This window comes from Carcharodon carcharias, chromosome 22, assembly GCF_017639515.1.
Source record: "Carcharodon carcharias isolate sCarCar2 chromosome 22, sCarCar2.pri, whole genome shotgun sequence".
NCBI lineage: Eukaryota > Metazoa > Chordata > Chondrichthyes > Lamniformes > Lamnidae > Carcharodon > Carcharodon carcharias.
Genome location: NC_054488.1, coordinates 12,676,587 through 12,700,293, shown reverse-complemented (window position 1 = coordinate 12,700,293; position 23,707 = coordinate 12,676,587). Strand labels below are relative to the sequence as shown.

At 39.7% G+C, this 23,707-nt stretch overlaps 1 long non-coding RNA gene across 1 annotated transcript in view; it reads right to left on the bottom strand.

Moving 5' to 3' along the window:
• Positions 1-23,707, bottom strand: part of LOC121293741 — a 176,883-nt gene that overhangs the window by 110,154 nt on the left and 43,022 nt on the right. The window contains exon 2 of the long non-coding RNA XR_005946592.1: positions 6,551-6,624. This is a non-coding gene — a long non-coding RNA (uncharacterized LOC121293741). The remainder of the gene's footprint in view (positions 1-6,550; positions 6,625-23,707) is intronic.

The window sequence follows — 23,707 nt, the reverse complement described above, 5'->3', positions numbered from 1 at the left end:
CCAATGGGGAGATAATTCTCCCCTATGTCTTCTACATGCGCACCGAGAGGAAACCCACAGTTCACAGGAGCGCTACACCTATTTTAATCAAACTGTCATCATTACAGAGTAAAACCACAGTAATTTTTAGTCATAATAGCCATGCTTCAGCGATTTATCTGAAAGGAAAATATATGACACAATCATATGTGTTCATTTTTGTTAAGCTCGTATTGAATGTCAAAGCAAGATTATTCATCACTTTAGCCCATTCCCATTAAGAGGTAACAGTTACACCATTATCAAATCCCTATTAAAGAGGAATTACAATCACAACTTTGAACGTAACCTCTTATTCTCCATAACTATGGACTGTTCATCTACATTCCAAATTTTTCACAAAAGCTAGCGAATGTTGTTCTTACCATTGACCTTGGCCCAAATAATTTGGAAAAATATTTAAACCTTAGGTATACCACAATAGCTATATCGTCAGCTACTGACACTCTTGGGCCAATCTTCTGAAGTGCAGGAGCAAATCAGCATTGCAGCTTTATTTTATAAGCTTTCAGTGAGTGTAACATACTGGAATAGAGAAGAATATCTTTAAAATGCGGGGTGCAAAACAGTGAGGGGATTTTGAAAATATTTAGGCTTTAAAAATTTCAAATAATGTTATTCAAATTACTTCAGCTTTGTTGGCTGATGATGCTAGAATATAAACAAAATTAAAAAGTGTGCAGCTGCTCTCAAGGTATTTAAAATCAGTTGTAAAATGAATTTATCAGCACTTACCATTCAGTAGTTTCAAAGCTTCAAAGAGGTTGATAGATTTCTAGATACCAATGACATTAAGGGTTACGGGGAAACTGCAGGAAGATGGCGTTGAGGTAGATCATCAGTCATGACCTAATTAAATGACAGAGCGGGCTCGAGGGGCCAAATGGCCTACTCCTATGTTGTGATGCACAATAGTTTTCAATTAGATCAGGAAAAATAGTTTTCTATCTTACTGTTCTAAGGGAGGCCGAATTGCTATTATTGATGATAGAGTTGATCTGCAGACACTTCTTGGGTTTAAATTCATTTACAATATACTCAGCAGCAACTATACGTGTGCTTTCAACTCCAACTCCACACTAACTGCAAGAGGTAGCCTGCGCTACTCTCCTATTGGTTACTATAGATCATGTGGTCTTCCTTAACCAGTATTATTCTTAAAATGTACGGTACACACTAAACAAAGCCATAATTACTACATTATATTGTTATATTATTCCAAAATGATTTAGGAACTATATTGTCATACGCAGGAATAAAGCTAAAGTTGTAGAAAAATTCAGATTGGCCTGGATTTATTTTTGTCAAGAATGTGAGACTATCAGCACTTACCATTACTGTGGAGTAACTTGAACAGCAACTTCTGGCAACTGAATTAAATGCAGAAATCATGAAATCACTGTGAGTGCCCCTGTTCCTCCACAAGCTGTACCACTGATGATACTTCACTGGCAAACTTGGCATTATCATACCCAAAAGGTGCAAAGTTGTGGTACTTACCCACTTGAAAAATACTAAGCAGATTAGAAAAAGTTAAGGATTGTGCATTCAGTTAGCAAAGTGAAATTTTAGTAGCATTATAAGTGTTAATCATTCTAAACAATGTCTCTGGCACATGATTCAACACTACACTAGTCAGTGCTCCAAAGCAACAAAGTAAACTGCGTAGCACATGGTGAAATCTGAAAAGATACACTCTATGAGCGCTCCAGTATTTGTGTCTAAAAGTGTGATTATTTGTGGCATTACAGGTGTTTGTGAGCAAAACCCAAGCATTATAAACAAAATAAATGCTGAATTAGATACAGAAAGGACCTGAATTAGTGACAGAGGGAGAGAGAAAAACGGAGTGAATCATGCAAAACCGAATTGACTACCACCGCAGCAGCAATGAAGATGCAGCTCTCCCTCAGGCTGTGTTAGGGGGCCAGGGATGTAATGGAAGTATTTCAAGAGTTTAAACAGAAGTGCAGATTGACACTCAGTGGTTTTCTATAAGACACACATGAAGAGGAAAGCGTCAACTAAGCCATTTGTGGACAGGAGAGAAACTTTAGATCATTTCACTAGCTGAGAAACAAGTGAGAATGACAGTAAAAAGCCGGACAAAATTTTTAAGAAATTCGGCACACACCTCGCACCAAAGCCACAGCATCAGGTCGACCGATAGGGATTTCAGAGCCTGGAGCAGGAGCCTGGTAAGCCTGTTGACAATTTCTTAACGAAACTGAGAAATGTAGCCAGCAAGTGTAAATTCAAGGAAACCGATGAAAGGCTGGTAGATGAGCTCATTTGAGGTTCTGCATACCCTGCATACCACATAAAAAGCTCTGATTGGAAAAGACAAGCTCACAATACTGCAGGCTGTTGACACTGCCAGGACACATGAAGCCATGAATTGACAAGTGAAGATGCTGAATACCTGAATGGTTAGCCTTCAGTTAAGTCAAGGAAAGGAAAGCAGGGTCGACGCAGTGAAACCGCAACAAAAGAATGTGCACCAGACAGATAGAAAGATGTGCAAGAGCTATGGATGACTACATGAGTTCACAGATGGAAGGAAATGCCTCACATGCGGATTAAACTGCAGAGCTTGTGGAAAATCCAATCACTGGGAAGAGATTTACAGAAGAAAGGAAGAAAATGGCTAAAGAGTTACCAGAGGCTGAGCAACAGGGTGAATAAGAAGGAAAAGAAACCAAAACATCCATGTCCTGGAAGACGATGATGAGTTTGAGAACACCACAGACATGGGAACCATACAACTGCATGAACTGCCTGGACACAACAGTTCCCAGAGCAGAGAAATTCAGACAACCAGTCAGATCAGGAAGAGAGTGAGAAATAAGCCCACAACGATAAATCTAAAGCTGAAGCTTGGTACCGGAGCACAGGGTAACAACGTCCCACTCAAACTATACTAGAAGATCTTTGCTGAAAATTTGAAAGCAAATAAGTACCTAAAGAAAGATGCTCTGAAACTGAGCAATGTCATGCTGACAGCATATGGTGGAAGTGAGATTCGACAGCTAGGAACAACCCATATCAGAAGTAGAACAAGGTAAAGCTTGCATGGCACAAGTTCTCCCTAAATTTTACATCAGGGTTCTAAAACTGGCATAGTTTCCTGACTTGCAAAGTAATGACTGGCAGCTTTCCTGAATGCGGCATTCCACAGGCTTTGCACACCAGTGGGGTTGCCAAGGTACTGTCCTGCAACATCTAAGTTCTGGGTGTCCGTTCGTCTGGCACAAAATGGACAGCTGTAACTCGAATTTATCCCCATTGTCCTTTAGCATGTTGAAACCTTTTCCAATTGATTTTGAAAGGACATAAAAGCTTGCCACTGCTGTTGATGGGACCAATGCCAAAAGATATATTCCACAACTCCTTTGATCTCAGGGGTATTACCATAGAAGTACCACCGCTCAATAATCTAAATTTTCTTGACAACTTTATTAGGATATTTAACATGAACATCATGCTTTTGAAACAGCAATTTGGCAGCTAAACACTGCAAATATACACTGGACATGAATGATCGCCAAACACCTTCAGGCAAATAGTGTGGTCAGGGGTTTGCAAACATTTGATAGGAGTTTATTCACCCACTGGATCATTGTTAAGGCATAATGAGAAACAGTTTATAAACCAAATTGTACCATCTGTGTGGTTTTAAGAGTAGTAGCTCATGCTTGGCAGGTCACTCACACACAGCACAAAGCAGCAAGACTCAACAGTATCACAGGCAGCATTCTTTAAAATGATTCAATCAAGTATTGACTGTCTGGGGTATCAACTGCAAATAATTAAGTACTCCTGCTAACGACATTATCTCAACCACTTCATTAAATGTTTGTATTACTGACTGGTTATATAATAAAGGGATTATAGGAAGCACTTTTACAATTTTGAATAGCTTTGGATTTGCTGACCGTCTCTTGAAGTAGACACTGCTATTATCCGGAGGGCATATAATATAACAACATATTCTCATGTCAGACAGGTAGATTTTACAGACAGTGATGCTAGATTTTGTTTCAAGCAATAATTCTCACCTCTGCAAGCTTCCTTTTACAAATTAACTTTAGTAAATTTAACTGTGTTTTATTCAAATTATTAGATGTCCCTTGGGGCTAATGTCCTGTTCAGCTGGCAATAGGATTCCAGGCAAACTCCGTTTTCAGTTGGCTGGTTAGGACAATGCTAGAGTTAAACAAAAAGGTGGAAGCTGAGCTAGGAAAGTCAGTGGTTATAAAGTATTGCTAAGTTTTGCAGCACAGCAACAGGTTATTTGCTCCACACAAGCCTCCTTCGAGCACAGCTTGCCCTTTCAGTCGCCTCTTCACCATTTCCCTGCTGTGCTGCAGACCCAGAGTCACTGCGACTGCAGCCCCGATGCCGGTCCCAGCATTTGCATGAACAGGTCATTTAATCACCTGCCATTCCTGTTAGGATGCAACAACACTCTCCTAAGTCCATGAAGCCACAGCAACACATCCAGAAATGGAAGAGGCAATGGGTGTACTGGTATTGTCAGTGGACCAGTAATCCAGGGATCCAGGGTAATGCTCTGGGGACCCATGCAAGGGTCCTCCCCAAGAGGCCACGCTGAGCTGGCCACTCTGTAAGCAGCTCGTGAGGCATCATGTGCCTCCAGGAAGGTGCAGGGCTCATGTATGAAATTCATGCCCATAAGCTTCACAGTATTATATCTAACTGGCAAGCTATGGTTCCTCAGCTGCAGAAACATTTTTGAGTAAAGATGCTGTCGAGCATCAGTTAGTTTATCAAATAATCGTTTGATAGTACAGAACTTGAGTATTACTGAAAAAAAAGGCAAATGCCGTCAAAGCTGTTCTTCTTGCACTCATCAGGATAGCTCACAAAAATTTTCCAACAGCAACGCGGGAACTACAATTTATACCGCATGAGAAGAGAATGCTGATTGGTTGGCAAGTGGATTCTGATTGATGGAGGCTTTGCCATGGAGAAAATAAATTGTTGTTCCCCCAGTTACTGTTGGAAAATTCTTGTGAGCTATCCTGATGAGCGCAAGATGAAAAGCTTTGATAGCATGTCTCTTATTTCAGCAATAGTTTACCACTACATTCCTGGAGTTAATGAACTGGGTGCTGATTATACCCTGGACTTCACTTCCTTACTCCTTCCTAATTTGCTGCTTTTGTACTTATGCTCCAGTTCAAACAAACAGTGTCCTTTTTAAAGTAAATAAATCTCTCCTTGCCACATAATTGAGTGCACTTGAAATTACACCTTCTCAGAACTGGAATCAGGGGCAAGTAAAGATTTAAAGGAACACTTTTTGCAATGGTATTCACAATGGTTTTCCTCACAATTATTAAAGTAAACAAATGTAGCAGCTGTTCACAACTTCGCCCATTCTTCCTGTAGTGGCAGCCAAAGCGCAAGAATACTGTCCCAGGAGGTGACTTAAAGGTAAGTTGTCAGTCCTCTCAGGTGGACAGAAAAGAGCCCCTGCCTCTGCTTCAAAGAAAAGTGCTGGCCAACATTTATCCATCAACCAACACCTAAAAACACAGCTGATCTAGCTGTCATCACACTGCTAGTTGTTGAATTAACGATGCACCTCTGGTTTTACTGATATTACAATGACTGCACCTCAAAAATATTTAACTGGCTGTAAAATGGTTTGCTTTACCACGAAGTTGTGAAAGGCGATAATCCCTTTTTTTTTCTTGAGAAGGGAGTTGCACCTTTAGTTGCAGATTAGGGATGGGCAATAAAAACGCTAGCCTAGCCAGTGATGCCCACGTCCCATGAAAGAATTTTTTAAAAAAGCATCAGCCAATATTTTGGCAGACTCTTGTGAAAGGTGCTGCATGAATGCAAGTGTTTCTTACTGCTGTATAAATTTAACTATAGAGCCAAGCTTCCTAAGTTTGAAATGGCGCTAACAATACCACATTCAGGAGTACTTTCCGGTGAAACAAAGTATGAAGAACACATAATTGTGATTCTGTGAAAGGCACAGTAGGATTTAAAACATGTTCAGTTCAGCAACTGCACAAATCAGAAACATTACATCAAATCTAGCAAAATGAAGTTCAAATGTTCCGACAATGAGATATTCCCTTCCAAATATAACAGTCTGGAAAATAATATTTAATCATGACTGCTATTTTGTGTCACAAATAATAAAAGTATGTTGTATAATATAGTTTGTTCCCACACTTGGTATTCTGACTTCATTGGCAATGGAGCAGTGTTGAGTTTGCTCACTGGTGCATGAAAAAGGAATGAATTCACTGACTCATTATCCTGCTAACTGCTGGAATTGTGACACCATTAATTACAATTTTAACATTCAATCAATCTAACTAAATCTAGGTAGCCAGGTACTGCAGCATCATTGCTAAGTGACACAAATACACCGCAGGGTACATAGTTCATATGTGCCTACATGTACGGCATGTAATGCTACGTAAAATTATATAAAATAGGTGCAACCTGGATGAATGTCCCTTACCAGAATTACCCTTCAAAGGCAGGTTTTCCAGTGAATCTTCTGTGATTGGTAAGTTTGTGCACGAATCTATGTCACTGCAAAACATTTTGAATCATGTCAGCAAGTTTGACATTTTAAAATAGTTCTTTTTTAAAATAAGTCATTTGTATTCCACCAAATTACTTTCAAAATGCAATTCAAAGCAAAACAGTCCTATAATAAATGGTTTTCTTCAACCTTCAAAGTAATACTTCAGAGCTCAATGATGCTGACACCAAAAATACCCTTAATGTTCACTTTCATTACGCCAGAAAGGCAGAGTTATTCTGTATTTATAACAATGGCAGAGTTACCATCAAGAGTTCACTCTGCACATGGAGCCATTTCTTTGTTATTGTTGGGTACTGCAGTTTAGGAACAAGTGCAGCACTGAAACCAAGAGAGGACCTAACAGTGGCAAGAAACAAAGGCCAATGTAAAATGGTTCGGTCTGACAGGATGGCATTATGGAAAGGAGGAAATGAATAACTAAATGATAGAAGTCCATTCTGTTGCATTTTTGTTATGGTTAATATGGGAAATGCTATAACGTGGTATAACGATAGGGGAGGTTTTAGATGTGCATTGCTGAGACATAATTAATATCAGTTTTATGCTAAGTTCTTCATAGGAAACAGATTAATTACAGAATAAAATAGAGAAATAGAATTGGAAAATTGAAAACAAAAAATGAAAGACAAATACACTAAAAGGAGATAAGTACCCTAAAATGAATGGAAAGAATATTTAAAACATTATGAAAAGCTAAATCTAAACTGGTGCCATCCAAGATGTGTGCAGTCTACGGATGCAATCATGTGATGAATTAAAGAATTAGGCTTATAGGGATGATTGGAAATCAACTCCATATGAAAGTAAATGCACCATTTTATTGAGGAACACCCAACTGCAATACAATTGTAATGTTTGACTTTGAAGCTTGGGTTGTGATTGGGGAGTGCATCTTGAACTATATAACACCAGAGCAATGTACTGGCTTTTATAAATCTGTCATTGGTATCGTAGATTTCACATAAAAGACAGTTAGCTAAAATTAAAGTTCAGCGAATTAAAAGCAAATTATTACACTGAATAGGAGATTATTTGGGCAGTAGAAGTAGAGAGTAGAGTTAATGGGTATATGCTTGAATTAGAAGAAAGTGATTTGTGGCGTACCACAGGGATCAGTGCTAGGGCCGCAGCTATTTTCCATATTTATTAATACTTTTGGCAATACAGTCGAGAGCCATAACTCCAAGTCTGCCAATGGCACAAAGATTGGCAGCATAGTTACTAATGTAGACGGAAGTATAACATTATAAAGAGACATTAAAAGATTAAACAAGTGACCAGAACTGCTACAGACAGCTTTCAATGCAGGTTACACATGAGGGTCTCAATTTTGGACCAAAAATGGCATCGATCCGAGTATATTTTTTAAATGGTGAATAACTAGAAATAGTGGAGGTCCAAAGATATTTAAGGGTCCATGTATACAGATCACTAAAATGTGGTAGGCAAAAAAAGTAATCAATAAGGCTACTGGAATGTTAGCCTTAATAACTAGAGAGCTAGAATATAAAGGGGAAGGAGATTTGCGACAGCTATATAAAGATGTGGTTAGACCACATTTAGGGTAGTGCATACAGTTCAGGGCATCGCACTTTTGAAAGCGTGTGCTGGCCTTAGAAGGCGTGCAACACAGATTCGCCAGAATGTTACCAGGGTTTCAAGGTTTGGATTACGAAGGAAGATTACATTAACTAGGTTTTTATTTCCTGGAGTACAGAAGAGTAAGGGGTTGGTTTTTAGGATTTGAAAGGAATTGAGGGAGTAGGTAGAGAGAAATATTTTACACTGGTGGATGGGTCGAGGACAAAGGGACATTATCCGAAAATCAAAGCTGGATAATTCAAGGGAGAAGTTAGGAAACACATCTTCATCCAAAAGTTAGGATAAGATGTGAACTCCCTCCCACAAAAAGCAATGGATGCCAATTCAATCAATAATTTTCTAGCCAAGAATATTAAGCAATGTGGAACAAAGATAGATGAATAGAGTTGGGATACAGATCAGCCATTATTTCACTGAATGGCAGAACAGGCCCAAAAGGTTGAATGGCCTACTGCTGTCACTATGTTAGTGGTGGTGAGGTTAACTTGAGGCATGTTATTCAGAGCATCACATATAAAGTGCACTGACACAAAATTAAAAGACTGGCTTAAGCACATATGTTTTGGTATAAATGTGCTAAATGAGCTTTTTGAGTAGCAACACAGCTTAGACGGGTATCAAGTTTAAAAGTGATTTCTTGAACAAAAAAGGGATCATGAGTCACATACATTAGAGGCACACTCCTCTAATATATCTGTAACAGCAGCAAGCGCTTTATATGCAAGTATGCTAATAAGTGGAGGAATTCATGCAAATCAATATAGTTGAATACCAATTTGACCAGAAATGCTATTTTGATGAGAATTTCCACGTTAATGGTAATGAGCAAAAAACAGGAGAACCACTCCTTGTCCCTCAGATTTTTTGGAACCTCGAATGGCAGTTTATTGCGCTCATTTTTTTGTTAATAACATCTGTTTTTCATGAGTTCTCTTCCTGAAACTTAATGAAAAGTAAAAAAAAAAAATGAGCAGACAAGTAGCACAACCTCTAGGCTTGAAAAATCCTTCCCACGTGAAGAATTTTCAGTGAACTCAGGGTAACTCATCCCCAATATCCTCTCATAGACAAATAGTGCCATCATCCTCCAAGGGTCTAACACTCTAGCAGTATGTAGAACATCGTTAAATGATTCAGTATGACAATGCACACTCCTGCAAATACTGCACCAGCGACATATACGATGCAGCAGCATGTGAAACAACATAAACAACATCCAGAAAAAAAAAATTAACTAAAGGAGGTGAATGGATTCAAAACTGATAACAGAATTGCATTTGGACCAGGTATTTGTTCATCCGGACTTCAATACAATTAGAAATCTGTCACTATATTGCAAGCCCAGAAAAATTCCTAAACCTCAAAGTTGGAATGAGGATGACAGTTGCTTTCTAGCATAAGGGTCATTATGTCATATGCCTCCTTGATGCTTGCTCTCTATAATTCCATCCCAACTTGAGATTTTTTTTTGGAGAGACAGTCACCCGATAACATATTCAAATTAATTTTGAACAATTTACTTGTTACTGCCTTACACATATGTGTCACGTGGATGGGATGCCAAAAAAAAAAATTGCTGGAAGTGTTTATGGTGTCAGTAATATAAAGCATCTGTGAGCCCTCAGCACTTCAGCCTAACAGATCTCATTGATAATACTGTTCAAGTGGAGTCTATTTCTATTAACATTTCAAAAAAAAAAGTCCTATAAATCAGAAAGTGGTTAAATCGCCAACCCAGCAAGTTACCAGAAATAAGGATCACTGTCATAGGGCACCTACTAAATTGCACATAAAAAAAAGAACATAAACACTAATTAACCAATAACTCTTGGTGATATGGTGAACAGATGAGGTGCTTCCTCACTCACAATCATCATTTAACCGTTTTGAAAGCATACGTTCAAGATGGGCACACAGCCAGGGAGCAACAGTCTCCTATCATCACATAATGGTACATTTAATTTTAAGAGGGAACATTTGTTTAAGGTTATAAGAAAGGAATACCGAGTAAGAACAACAATACGGAGCAGGGGTAAAGGAGTGAGTTTAACATTGCTTCTTTACTAAGTGTCGTGCCTGACGGGCTTTGGTTCAGCATATGTGTCTACTTGAAATAAAAGTCAGAGCACCATTTCTATGCCATGGACCAAAACACTTTTTGATGAGTCCAGGACAAGTTTTCACATAAAGCCATGTTTCAGCAGGTTTAGCAAGCACACCTTCTGCAGGGCTTTGATAGGTTACTTGAATTTGAAGGTGAGTCACATATCCAATGCTTGGCAAATTACAATTGCTTTGGAGCATTGGTTAAGACTTTGTGTACGTGTGGGACACAGAACGGGTAGGCAGGATCAATGCACAAATTATGCACGTCTTCATGGCTATTGAACACAAAGTTAGAGAATTTTTTTCTTGCAATCCAGTTGATCTTATTAATATACTTCCGCATTATATACAATATTTTTTAAATCTGATTTCTATTATGACAAATTAACTTGACAAAGCAGAACTAATTACAGCAAGTCAGTTAAACCACCAAAGTGAAGCTCTATTGCTGTTTGAATTGACAAGTAAATCAACGCCTACCAAGGTCAATGAAGATCTGAGTCAGGACTTCTAACTTGTGAGTTGACAAGTCACGATCAAAAAAATCACATAAACCAATGCACAGCTGATTTCCAATAGGCTGCTTCTCAGGTCAATGAAGGCACAAGGAAGAGAAAATCACTTCAGAAGCAGAGTGGAAATTTATGTTTAAGTTCAGGGTGTTGTGTATAGAGAGGCACTAATACAAACTTGATATCCAGAATGCTCACTGTTTGAAAGCCAACCAGAGTCGGAAGAAAGCAATTAATCAGTAGATGTGACATCAGTAGGTAACTAATATGTTTCAGTACACCAGTGCTCTCAGACAGTGTTTACATGTTAGTCAGACATGGAAAAGTACATAGGAATTACAAGACAGGAACAGTGGTGCATTGGTGTTTATCGTCCATAGAAGCAACACTTCTAAACCGTTATCCACTCTCTGCCACCATAATCCATTTATTCCCCTTTCCTCCAGCCACCTATCTTAAAATATTTTCATGGTCTCTACTGCAATCACTAACTCTGGAAATGCATTTCTGGGGCTTCACAATTCTCCACATGAAAACATTTCTCCTGCTTTCACTCTTAAACCTCATACATTGTCCTATATTATAACAATGTGCAGTGCCACTAGTGTAAGGCCAATGATGAAATAAAATGTCTAATTAACATCATTCTCTACAAGATCAGGATTACAGCAATTTCCGGCTTGATGTATTTAATTGAAAACTCTGATCTTGCTTGTTTGTTATTAAGTTAAATATACACAATTCTGAGCAGTTCCCAAACATTGCAGGAGCTTTTAGAATCTGCCATTGTCTGATTACACATGAAATACCAAACAACACCTTTTTCCTGGCTGTATATCCAATTTAATTCATTGTATGCATTGCAATGTATCAGAACATTTTATGCAGTTTGCTCATAAAACTATTTAATTTTTTTAATGCAAGGCGTATTATATTTATAAAAGCATTGGCCTGGATTTTGCAGTAAACAGTGAAGAATTGGCATCAGCTGTTCAATATCAGCTTTTACACTGGACCTCGCAGTTATTTGAAATCAAAAGCAGTGCAGCATCTTCTACTGGAGATCGGTGATCAGCATGAACAGAATAAGCAACTGTCTGTCTCCTTTGACAGTATTTAAGACTTATCAAGTCATTAAACAATCACTTACACCTGAATGGGCAAGTTCTATCTTTTTCTGACATGTTTAGTAGCTATCTGTCATGTAAGTGCCCCAATTTCATACCCTTCCAAGTATTTCAATGCTAAGTGTCTTGGCGACATACAATATTTCACAGCTTCTGGATGAGCAGATTCGCATTTATATGCAGGAGTTGCTGTCCAATTTACTCCTTAATAATGGTGAACATTGATATCCTCATTATTATTTCTACCACAAAATCTGGGCCATTAATTCATTAAAAGTAATAATTTTGGTGAAATTATTATACTCAGATTACAGTTGATGACCATGAGGGATTTTTCTAGTCTAGTTACCAGAGCACATGTTGGAGCAAATGGGCATGACCAATGAAATCAATGCGCTCAATGGGCCAAATAGTCTGCATTGGTCTTATGGAAACCACACATTTTAATTTTATTCCACTTAATCTAATATTTCTCATTTTTCGGATCCCTTACCAAAAGCACACAAAAGCATAGGTCAACCAGAAGAATCTACTCTGAAACCTTTCATAGTGAGATTCTGCGACATCCATCAGAAAATAGATGAGATCTGCCTAGGTTTAGCTGCTTTCCAATTTCCTCCCCCTGCTCTGTGCTTCTTAGGAGACGGGGTTTGGAAATTCTGCGCTTGGGAAATCACTGGGATCAACTTGTGTACTTTTTCTGCAAGATGTAACATACATGAAGGAGGCACATCTTCACATACCTGAAGAATTAAATCTTAAATTAATAGGAGTACACTCTATTGCACAATATAATAGTCTCTTCAAAATACAAAATATTTCCATCCAAATTTGAATTTTTCACAACAATATAAAAGGGGTTTACTTTTTAGTCATATTACTGAAGTTTTCCCTGGCTTAACCTCTATTAAATCAACATAATTACATGAATATTTTGATTCGGACAGGCCAGTGAATATTTTTTCCACTCCCCACCGATTTTAAAAAAATACTGTGGATGCTGGAAATCTGAAATAAAAACAGAAAATGCTGGAAAAGCTCAGATCTGACAACATCGGTGCAGAAACAGAGTTAACATTTTGAGTCTGTATGACCCTTCTTCAGGGCTAAAAAGAAAGTAGGAATGTGAAGAAATTTATACTGTTTAAGGGAGGTGGAGCAGGTGAAGCTGGATAGAAGGTCAGTGATAGGTGGGGACTAAGGGGAGATTGACGAAGATGTCACAAGACAAAGGCACTGTTAATGGTAATGGTAAGGGCTAAAGAATGTGTGAATAGCAGAACGAGGGTCAGCACTCTGAAAGAACAACATGGAACAAGTAACAGATGACCCTTTTTTGGGGGGGGGGGGGGGGCGTGGTAGTGGAGGAAGGGGCGGTGGTTGGGGAGACAGGACAGAAAAGGGATAAAAAAGGGGACAAAAAGGAGCTGAAACAATGAATCAATGAATAAAAATAAAGTAAATTTTAAAAATAATTTTAAAAATTTAAAAAGGTATTAAAAAAGGGATGAAAATAGAGGATAGAGTTCATTGTCTGAAGTTGTTGAACTCAATGTCAAGTCCGGAAGGCTGTAAAGTGCCTAATCGGAAGATGAGGTGCTGTCCCTCCAATTTGTGTTGGATTCACTGGAACAATGCAGCAGGCTAAAGACAGACATGTGGGCAAGACAGCAGGATGGTGTGTTGAAATAGCAAGTGACAGGAAGGTCTGGGTCACGCTTGTGGATAGAACAAAGCTGTTCAGCAAAGTGGTCACCCAGTCCGCATTTGGTCTCCCCAGTGCAGAGGAGGCCGTATTGGGAGCAGCAAATGCAGCAGACTAAATTGAGGGAAAAGCAAGTGAAATGCTGCTTCACTTGAAAGGAGTGTTTGGGGCCTTGGACGGTGAGGAGGGAGGAGGTAAAGGGGCAGGTGTTGCACCTTCTGAGATTGCGTGGGAAGGTGCCGTGAGAAGGGGTTGAGGTGTTGGGGGTGATGGAGAAGTAGACCATGGTGTCCCAGAGGTAATGGTCCCTACAGAATACTGACAGGCTGGGGGGTGAGGGGAAGATGTGTTTGGAGGTGGCATCATGTTGGAATTGGCAGAAATGGCAGAGGATGATCCTTTGAATGCAGAGGCTAGTGGGGTGAAAAGTGAGGTCAAGGTTCTGGGGGTGTGGGGGGGAAGGGGTGAGGGCAGAGGCAGGGACACGAGTAGGACAAGGTTGAGAGCCCTGTCAACTACCATGGGTGGAAAACCTCAGTTAAGGAAGCAGGGAAACATGTCAGGAGCACTGTTTTGGAAAGTAGCATCATGGGAACAGATGCGATGGAGGAGAAGGAACTGACAGAATGGGATGGAGTCCTTTCAAGAAGCTGGATGTGAGGAGCTGTAGCTGAGGTAGCTGTGGGAGTCGGTGGGCTTGTAATAGGTATTGGTGTACAGTCTATCACCAGAAACGGAGACCAGGAGGTCAAGGAAGGGAAGTGAAGTGTTGGAGATGGACCATGTGAAGGTGATAGAGGGGTGGAAATTGGAAGCAAAATTGATCAATTTTTCCAGGTCCAGAAGAGTGCATGAAGTGGCACTGAAACAGTCATCAAGGTACTGAAAAAGTGAGTTGTGGGAGTGGGCCTGAGTAGGACTGGAACAAGGAATATTCCACATACCCCATAAAAATACAGGCATAACTGAGTCCCATGCAGGTACCTACAGTCACACCTTTTATTTGGAGGAAGTGAGACAAGTTTAAGGAGAAACTGTTCAGTGAGAGAACAAGTTCAGCCAGACGGAGGAGAGTGATAGTGGATGGGGATTGTTTGGACCTCTGTTTGAGGAAGAAGCAGAGAGCCCTCAGACCATCCTGGTGGGGGATGGAGGTGTAGAGGGATTGGGCATCCATGGTGAAGAGGAGGCAGTGAGGGCCAGGGAACTGGAAATTGTTGATATAATGTAGGGCATTAGTGGAATCGCGGATGTAGGTGGGAAGAGGCTGGACAATGGGAGAGAGAACGAAGTCAAGATAGGAAGAAATGAGTTCCGTGGGGCAGGAACAGGTTGACATGATTGATCTACCAGGACAGTCCTGTTTTTGGGTTTTGGGAAGGAGGTAGAAACGGCTGTCCAGGGTTGGGAGACTATGAGGTTGGAAGCTGTGGAGGGAAGATCTCCAGAGGAGATGAGGTCAGTGACAGTCCTGGAAACAATGGCTTGATGTTCGGTGGCGAGGCCATGGTCTGGGGGGAGGTAGGAGGAAGTGTCTGAGAGTTGGCGCTCAGCCTCTGCGAGGTCGAGGTCAGTACGCCAGACAACAACACCACCCTTGTTGGCAGGTTTGATAACAAAGTCAGAGTTGAACCTGAGAGAACCCAGTGCAGCAAGTTCAGAAGGAGACAGATTAGAGTGGGTGAGAGGAGCAGAGAAATTGAGACAGCCAATGTCACGCCGACAGGTCTCAATGAAAGGGTCAAGAGCAGGTAAGAGGCCAGAAGGAATGCTCCAGGTGGACGACGAATACCGGAGGTGGGTGAAAGGATCCATTGAACAGGGGGAGGACTCGTGCCCAAAGGAATGAGCATGGAGACGAAGGCAGCGGAAGAAGAGTTCAGCATCGTGCCGAGCCCGAAATTAATTGAGGTGAGGGCGTAAGGGTATGAAACTGAGTCCTTTGCTGAACACAGAATGTTCAGCATCAGAGAGGGGAAGGTCAGAGGGCATAGTGAATACACAGCAAGGGCTGGGGTTAGAGGGTCCTGGATGGGCGTTGGTATCAATACGTTGTTGGAGCTTGCGTTCCTTAACGCCTGAGCCATCTCTCTTTGAGATGGCTCAACTCAAATGGACCAAATACATGTACAATTTTAAAAATAAAAGCTGTTAAATCTGATGCATGCAGAATTGCATCAAACTGTATTTTCAAGTCTGTGAATGTGTCTCTCATAGGAACAGAAGTGGGCCATTTTGCCAATCGAGCCTAGATCACGGTTGATCTGTGAGTTAACTTCATATTCCCTTCATACCTTTAGTTAACAGAAATCTATCAATCATAGATTTCAAGTTAACAATTGACATAGAATCAACTACTGCTTGTGGAGGACAGCTCCAAATTTTTACCACCATAGCTTGCATGAGTGTATCCAAACTTTACTCCTGAAAGTCCTGGTTCCAATTTTTCGATTACGTCCCCTAGTTCTTGCTTCTTCAGCCAGAAGAAATAGTTTCTCTCTATCCGCCCTAATAGATTCCTTAATATCTCGCAAACTTTAATAAAATCACTCCTTAATCTTTTGATTCCAAGGAAAACGACTCTAATTTGTGCAATCTCTCCTCTTAATTTAACCCTTGAAGTCAAGGTATCATCCTAGTAAACTGACGCTGCACCACCGGCATGGCCAAAATATCCTTCCCAAAGTCAGGTGTCTAAAGCTGAATGTACTATTCCAGGAGTGGCCTACTCAAGGCTTTGTATAGTTGCAGTATGATTCCTAACAACGTGTTTTCTTGTCCTCTAGTCTAGCATTTCATTAGCATTTTTGATTATTTTTTCTACCCATCCAAAGCATATTAATAAGCCATGAACACAGATCCATAAAAGCCTCTTTGGATCTGCACTGCCTCTAGCCTTTCACCATTTTGAAAGTACACTGATTTAGATGACCAGATTTAGATGACTTCATATTTGCTTCAATTGAAATCCATGTGCCACAGTTTTGACTATTCACTTGAAACATTAACATATTTTTGTAATTTAACACTTCCATCTACACTGCTTACAATGCCACCAATCTTTGTTGTCATTGGCAAACATTCTGCCAGTTCGAGAACCTGCCCATTATCCCTACTCTCTGGCTCAGCACAGCCTCCTAACTAGGTCAACAATTCCATGAGCTTCAGCTTTGGCTGACACTCCCTTACGAGTAAATTTTATCATATGCCTTCTGGAAGTTCAGATAGATAATATGCTTAGACATTCCCCTGTCCACTACTTTAGTCACCTCGTTGAAAAATAAATCCAATCAGGTTCATCAGGCATGACCTATCCTTCGGAAGATCTTGTACAGTTTTGAACTTTGCCACTTGCTTTCATTAAACCAAAATAAATCTGGCTCTGTATGCAACCAAAATTAAAGGAGAATAAGTGTTGTAGCCAGTCAAATCAGTAAATTTTTATTTGTCTTAATATTATTACCATAAACTTCAGGATTGTAATTCTACAATAATACAGACATTTGTTTTCAATTGGCAAGTTAGCATCTGATTTTCTCAGAATAATCCTAATTTAAAGGACAACCTTGTTGAGTCTTGTAGATACCATAGACTGGAGAGCTACAAAATAAAAATAATTCTGGAAAAACACAGCAGCTCATGCATCATCATAAAGAGAAAGACAGGTTAATGTGTTTGAGTGAGGGGATCCTTCTTCAGAGACAGTTCTTTCTCCTTCAGGTGCCGGCTGATCTCTGCGTTTCCAGATTCTAATGCTGGATTTCCAACATCTACCAATTTTCTTTTTAGCTCCGAAGTAATCCACAGTATTACAATTGGACTTCTCGCGGCCTGTTGCCACCCCACCCCACTCCTTCACCAGGACTCACTGTAGGGTCAGTGCCAGCGAGGCAAGTGGCCCAAGTTTCAACAACCTCAAGCCTCCCTGTTGGGACCTGCATGTCTGCAGTGCCAATTCTAATCCCTAAAACAAGCCCAGGTGTATCACCACCCCAGTAACATTTAAATGTCCTTAAATACTGAGTCATTTTAAAGTTCTTTTTCCTGTCCTTTTTAGTTATCAACCATTAGCTCCAGCCAAGAGCGCAACCAACAGAATCTTTTTCATGCTCCATCCAATCAATAGCTTTCTTCTTAAATCAATATATGTAACCATCGGACATTTAGAAACAAAACTCCTATCTCCTTGAATACTTGAAATGAAAATACATCAGTGTTGTGCCCAAAATACAAATTTCTCTTCACATTAAATTTTAAATTTATTTAGGCCATATAATTGATCACTTTTTAAAATTCTCACTTCATCATGCATAATAAATCGTGTCCTGTCTCTTATTTCTCATGAAACACCACATGCACAAGTATAAACATTTAAAAGCTCAAACCCCTAAAAATATATCATTCACATTCTGTCACTCAATATTATTCCACTGTCTCATTCAAATTTGTTTAGGGTAACTTGGCATGTTCAAATCAAGTGCAATGAAGTCACCCTCATGTTATCGACTGTGATACCTTCAGCAATGTTAACAAATTATGATGGATACCAAATGGTCAGTTTTAAATCAGTCACAGCAGAATGGTCTATGTAATCAGGAAAAACAGAAGCTGGAAGGGCAACATCAGATGTTGCTGAAGACTGAGGATCCTTACAAATGCAAAGGTGTGGTCAGGCTAAGAAAGTAAATGCTTTCAGTTAAAGCGCAATTAAACAATGCCACTTTTAAATTATATCGACAATACATAATTTTATGGTAATCTGAAGAGGTGCTAACACCTCTTGTAAAATATGAAATAAAGAAACAGAAAATGCCAAAAACACTAAGCAGTCAGGCAACATCTGTGGTGTGAGAAAAAGATTTAACAAAGAGATAAAAGCAAAGAACTCCGGATGCTGGAAATCCAAAACAAAAACAAAAACAAAAACAGAAATACCTAGAAAAAATTTGCAGGTCTAAGCAGCATCGATGGAGAAGAGCACAGTTGACATTTCGAGTCCTCATGACCCCTCAACAGAATGAGGACTCGAAATGTCGACTGTGCTCTTCTCCACCGATGTTGCCAGACCTGCTGAGTTTTTCCAGGTATTTCTGTTTTTGTTTTTGTGTTGTAAAAGATTTAACAATTCAGGTCTGTGACCTTTCATTCTTCTTCTTGAGGAACCCGGCTGTGTTTCTCCCTCCAGTCTGAAAAATAGCCAACTAACGTAACTTTCTAGTTCCGATCTTGCAGCCAATATGGTATCCAGCTGCCACTGCCCCTTTTTATCCCATGGGCTTCAATTTTGCTAACAAGCCTAATATGTGGAAATTCCATGTAAACAACAACATCAACTGCACTGCTCTCATCCATGTCTCCTTGTTCCATCATTAAAAACCAATCAAGTTAGTCAATGGGGATTTTTTGTCCTAGGAAGATGCATGCTGTCTCTCCTTTGTTAGTCCATGTTTATTCAAGTGGCTGTTAATTTTCTCCCACATTATTGTTTCTAAAAGCCACCACCAACATTAAACTGACTGAACTGCAATTGCCAGTCTTATCCACCGAGAAAGAAAGAAAAACTCTATGAGAAGGATGAACCACCTGTGGCTAACTAAGGAAGTTAAGGATGCTATCAGACTGAAAAAAGGTATATAATGCTGCACAGATTAGTGGTAGAAGATTGGGATAATTTTACAAACCAGCAGAGGATGACTAAAGAAAAGCATGAGGGAAAAAGTAGAATGAGAGTAAACAGCAAAAACTAAGAAACTGTAAGAGCATCTACAAGTATATAAAAAGGAAGAGAGTAGCTAAAGTTAGCATTGGTCCCTTTGAGGATGAGACTGGTGAATTAATTAGGGGAAGCATGGAAATGGAAGACACTTTGAAAAAGTGTTCTGGATCTGTCCTCACAGTAGAAAACATGAAAAGAATCCCAAGAATAGTAGACAATGAAGAGATGAAAGGGAGGGAGGAACTTGAAACAATCACTATCACTAGAGCAAAAGTATTAGGAATACTAATGGGACTAAAGGCTGACAAGTCCTCTGGACCTGATAGCCTATATCCTAGGGTCTTAAAAGAAATTGCTGCAGAGATAGTTGGTTGTAACCTTCAAACATTCTCTTAATTCTAGAAAGACCACAGCGAGTTGGAAAACTGCAAATGTAATGCCTCTTTTCAACAAAGGAAGGAGACAGAAAGCTGCAAACTATAGGCTAGTTAGCCTAACATCGGTCATATGGATAATGCGGAAACCCATTCTTAAGCAAGTACCAGCAAGACATTTAAATAATTATAATTCAATCAAACAAAGTCAACATGGTTTTATTAAAGACAAATTGGTTTGACAAATTTATTGGAGTTCTTTGGGGATGTAACAAGCAGAGTGGATAAAGGGGAACCAGTAGATGTAGTGTATTTAGAATTTCAAAAGGCATTCAATAAGGCATCACATAAAAGGCAACTACACAATGTAAGAAATCATGGTGTTGGGTGTAATATATTTGCATAGATAGGTGATTGACTAACCAACAGGCAATAAATGGATCATTTTCAGGTTGGCAAGCTGTAACTAATGGAGTGTCAACAATTCATAATCTATATTAATGTCTGGAATGAAGGGACAGAGTGTATTGTAACCAAATTTTATGATGCTATGAAGAAAAGTAGAAAAGCAAGTTGAAAGGAGGGCACAAAGAGTGTGCAAATGGATACAGATACACACATAACCAAGTGGGCAGAAAATTTGGCACATAGAGTATAATGTGGGAAAGATGTTCCATAAGGGTCAAAGATGGAATCTCTCTGGCTAGAGGTAAGGAATGAAAAAGGTTCAATAACGTTGATCGGTGTAACATATAGACCACCAATTAGCGGAAAGGATGTAGAGAAACAAATTTGCAAAGAAATTACAGAGAGGTGCAAGAATTATCGAGTCATTATAATTCAACTATCCAAATATAGACTGGGATAGGAATAGTGCAAAAGGGCAAGAAGGGCGAGAGTTCCTCAAGTGTGTTCAAGGTAATTTTCTGCAGCAGTATGTTTCCCGTCCAACGAGAGGGCAGGCATTGTTGGACTTGGTTCTGGGAAATGAGTTGGCCTAAGTGGATCAAATAATGGTGGGAGAGCCTTTAGAGGACAGCGACCATTGTATCATAAGGTTTAGGTTGGCTATGCAGAAGGACAAGGAGCAATCCAGAGCAGGGATAATTAACGTGGGGAAAACCAATTTTGATAAGAATGCATCTGAGTCGAGTGAGTTGGAATCAAATGTTGGTAGAAAAAATAGCGGTTGAACAATGGGCTATCTTCAAAGAGATAATATTGCAGGCAATGTCACGGTATATTCCCTTAAAGGGGAAAGGTAAGACAAATAAATCTAGAACACCCTGGATGATGAGAGCGAAAGAGGTGAGGATGAAAAGGAAGAAGTACGTGTATGACAGGTGTCAGGTAGAAAATACAAGGGAAAATCAGGCTAAATATAGAAGGACCAGAGGGGAAGTGAAAAAAAAAACTAATTAGAAAAGCAAGGAGGGAGTATGAAAAGAGACTAGCAGCTAACATAAGAGGGAATCCCAAGGTCTCCTATAAGCATGTAAATAATAAAAGGGTCGTAAAAGAAAGGGTGGGGCTGATTAGGGATTAAAAAAAAAAGGAGACTTGCATGAGGAGGCTGGAGAGGGAGTGGATGTATTAAAAGAGTATTTTGCATCTGTCTTTATGGAGGAAGAGATGCTACCCAGGCTGAGGTGAGAGAGGAGGTAACTGGTACATGACAGAAATTTACAATTGAGAAGGAGAAGGTGTTAGGAAGGCTACCTTTACTTAAAATTGATAAGGTTCCAGGACCAAATGAGATGCATCCCAGGATACTGTGGAAATTTCACAGGCACTGGTGATAATCTTCCAATCCTCCTTAGACACAGGGGTAGTGCTGGAGAACTGGAGAATTGCCAATGTTACATCCTTGTTCAAAAAGGGGTGCAATGATAAAGCTGGCAACTACAGACCAGTCAGTTTGACTTCAGTGGTAGGGAAATTATAGTTTGGGACAAAATCAATAGTCACTTAGACACGTGCAGGATAATTGAGGACAGCCAGCATGGATCCATTAAGGGAAAATCACGTTTAACTAACTTGCTAGAGTTTTTTGAGATGGTAACAGGGAAGGTTGATAAGGGCAATGCTGTTGATGTGATGTATATGGATTTTCAAAAGGCATTGGATACAGTGCCACACAACAGACTTATGGGTAAAATTTTAGGTTATGGAATAAAAGGGAAAGTAGACACTTGAATAAGGAATTGGTTGAGTGGCAGGAAACAGTGAGTAGTGACAAATGCCTGTTTTTCAGATTGGAGGAAAGTCTGTAGTGGAGTTCCCCAGGGGTCAGTGTTGGGACCCTTGCTCTTCTTAATAACATATTAACGACCTAGGCTGTGATGTGCCGGGCATGATTTCAAAATTTGTGGATAATACGAAGACTGAAAGCATTGTCAACTGTGATGGGAATAGTCTTGAACTTCAAAAGGATATAGGCATGTTGGTGGATTGGGCAGACAAATGGCAGATGAAGTTCAATTCACAGAAGTGTGAGCAGATTCACTTTTGCAAGAAGAATGTGGAGAGACAGTATAAAATAAAAGGAGAAACTCTAAAGGAGGTGCAGGAACAAAGTGACCTCGGTGTATACGTAATATAAGTCTTTGAAGGTGGCAGGGCATGTTGAGAGAGCAGTTAATAAAGCATTTGGTATCCTAGGTCTTATTAATAGAGGCATTGGAGTACAAGAGTAAGGAGGTCATGTTAAACTTGTATAAGACCCTGGTTAGGCCTCATCTACATCCAGTTCTGAGCACCATAATTAAGGAAGGATATGAAGGCATTGGAGAGAGTACAGAGGACATTCACAAGAATGATTCCAGGGATGAACAACTTGAGCTATGAGGATAGATTGGAGAGGTTGGGTTTCTTTTCTTTGTAGAAAAGGCTAAGAGGAGAATTGGTAGAGGTTGTCAAGATCCTGAGGGGTATGGACAGGGTAAATAGTGAGAAACTGTTCCCTCTCAAGAGTACATAAAGAACAACAGGGCCCAGATTCAAAATAATGGGCAAAAGGAGTAGAAGTGATGTGAGGAAATTTGGTTGGAGTCTGGAGCAAACTTCCTGAAAGGGTGATGGGGGCAGGTTTGATCGAGGTATTCAAAAGATTACTAACTGAAAAGGAATAATGGTGCAAGGTTATGGGAATAAGGCAGGGGAGTGGGATTTGGTAGACTGCCCTTTCAGCAAGCCAGTGCAGACTCGATGGACTGAATGGCCTTCTTCAGCACTGTAAAAATTCTGTGATTCTGTGAATGCAGCATTACAGAGGGAAGTGGTTGACCTCATATATGAATCACAAAAAGTTACAGAAAGTAATTAGGAAGCACAATGGATGGTAAATGCTAAGCTGCTCAAATCACAGAGGGTAACTTGAAACAACTGCCACAACTGTTTTGCAATTTGTATTTTTATTTTTAGATGCGTGCCTTGAATTCAGTAGTAATAAGTCCACCAAGTCTTAGAGATTTTTTTTTTACATAGCTAAATTAAACATTTATTTAAAAAAAATTTAAGCACATACATAGGTCTACAAATCACTACCATGATAACACTTAGCTCCCCTAATTAATCTAACTCCCATTTACTACTTAAGGCAACAGTAAAAACAAAATAAATTTTAACAGACCCAGGCAAAGCACACGATACTCTGGACAGGGTTATTCACAGTGAATTCTCTTCACTTTGGTTCATATAGGCAGTAGCTTGGTACATAGAGGCTGGAGGCTTTTCACATTGTTAGACCTTAGAATTCCTTCTCATTATACATAACCTCATCTCCTTTATACATGTTTCTCCCTTTTTAATGTAAATCCCATTGTTCCATTATATATTTGGACTTTAACTTTCTAATAATAAAAATCTTTCATAGTACCAATTTTATCAGTAGGCTTTGGGGAAAATAAATACACTGGTTGGTTTC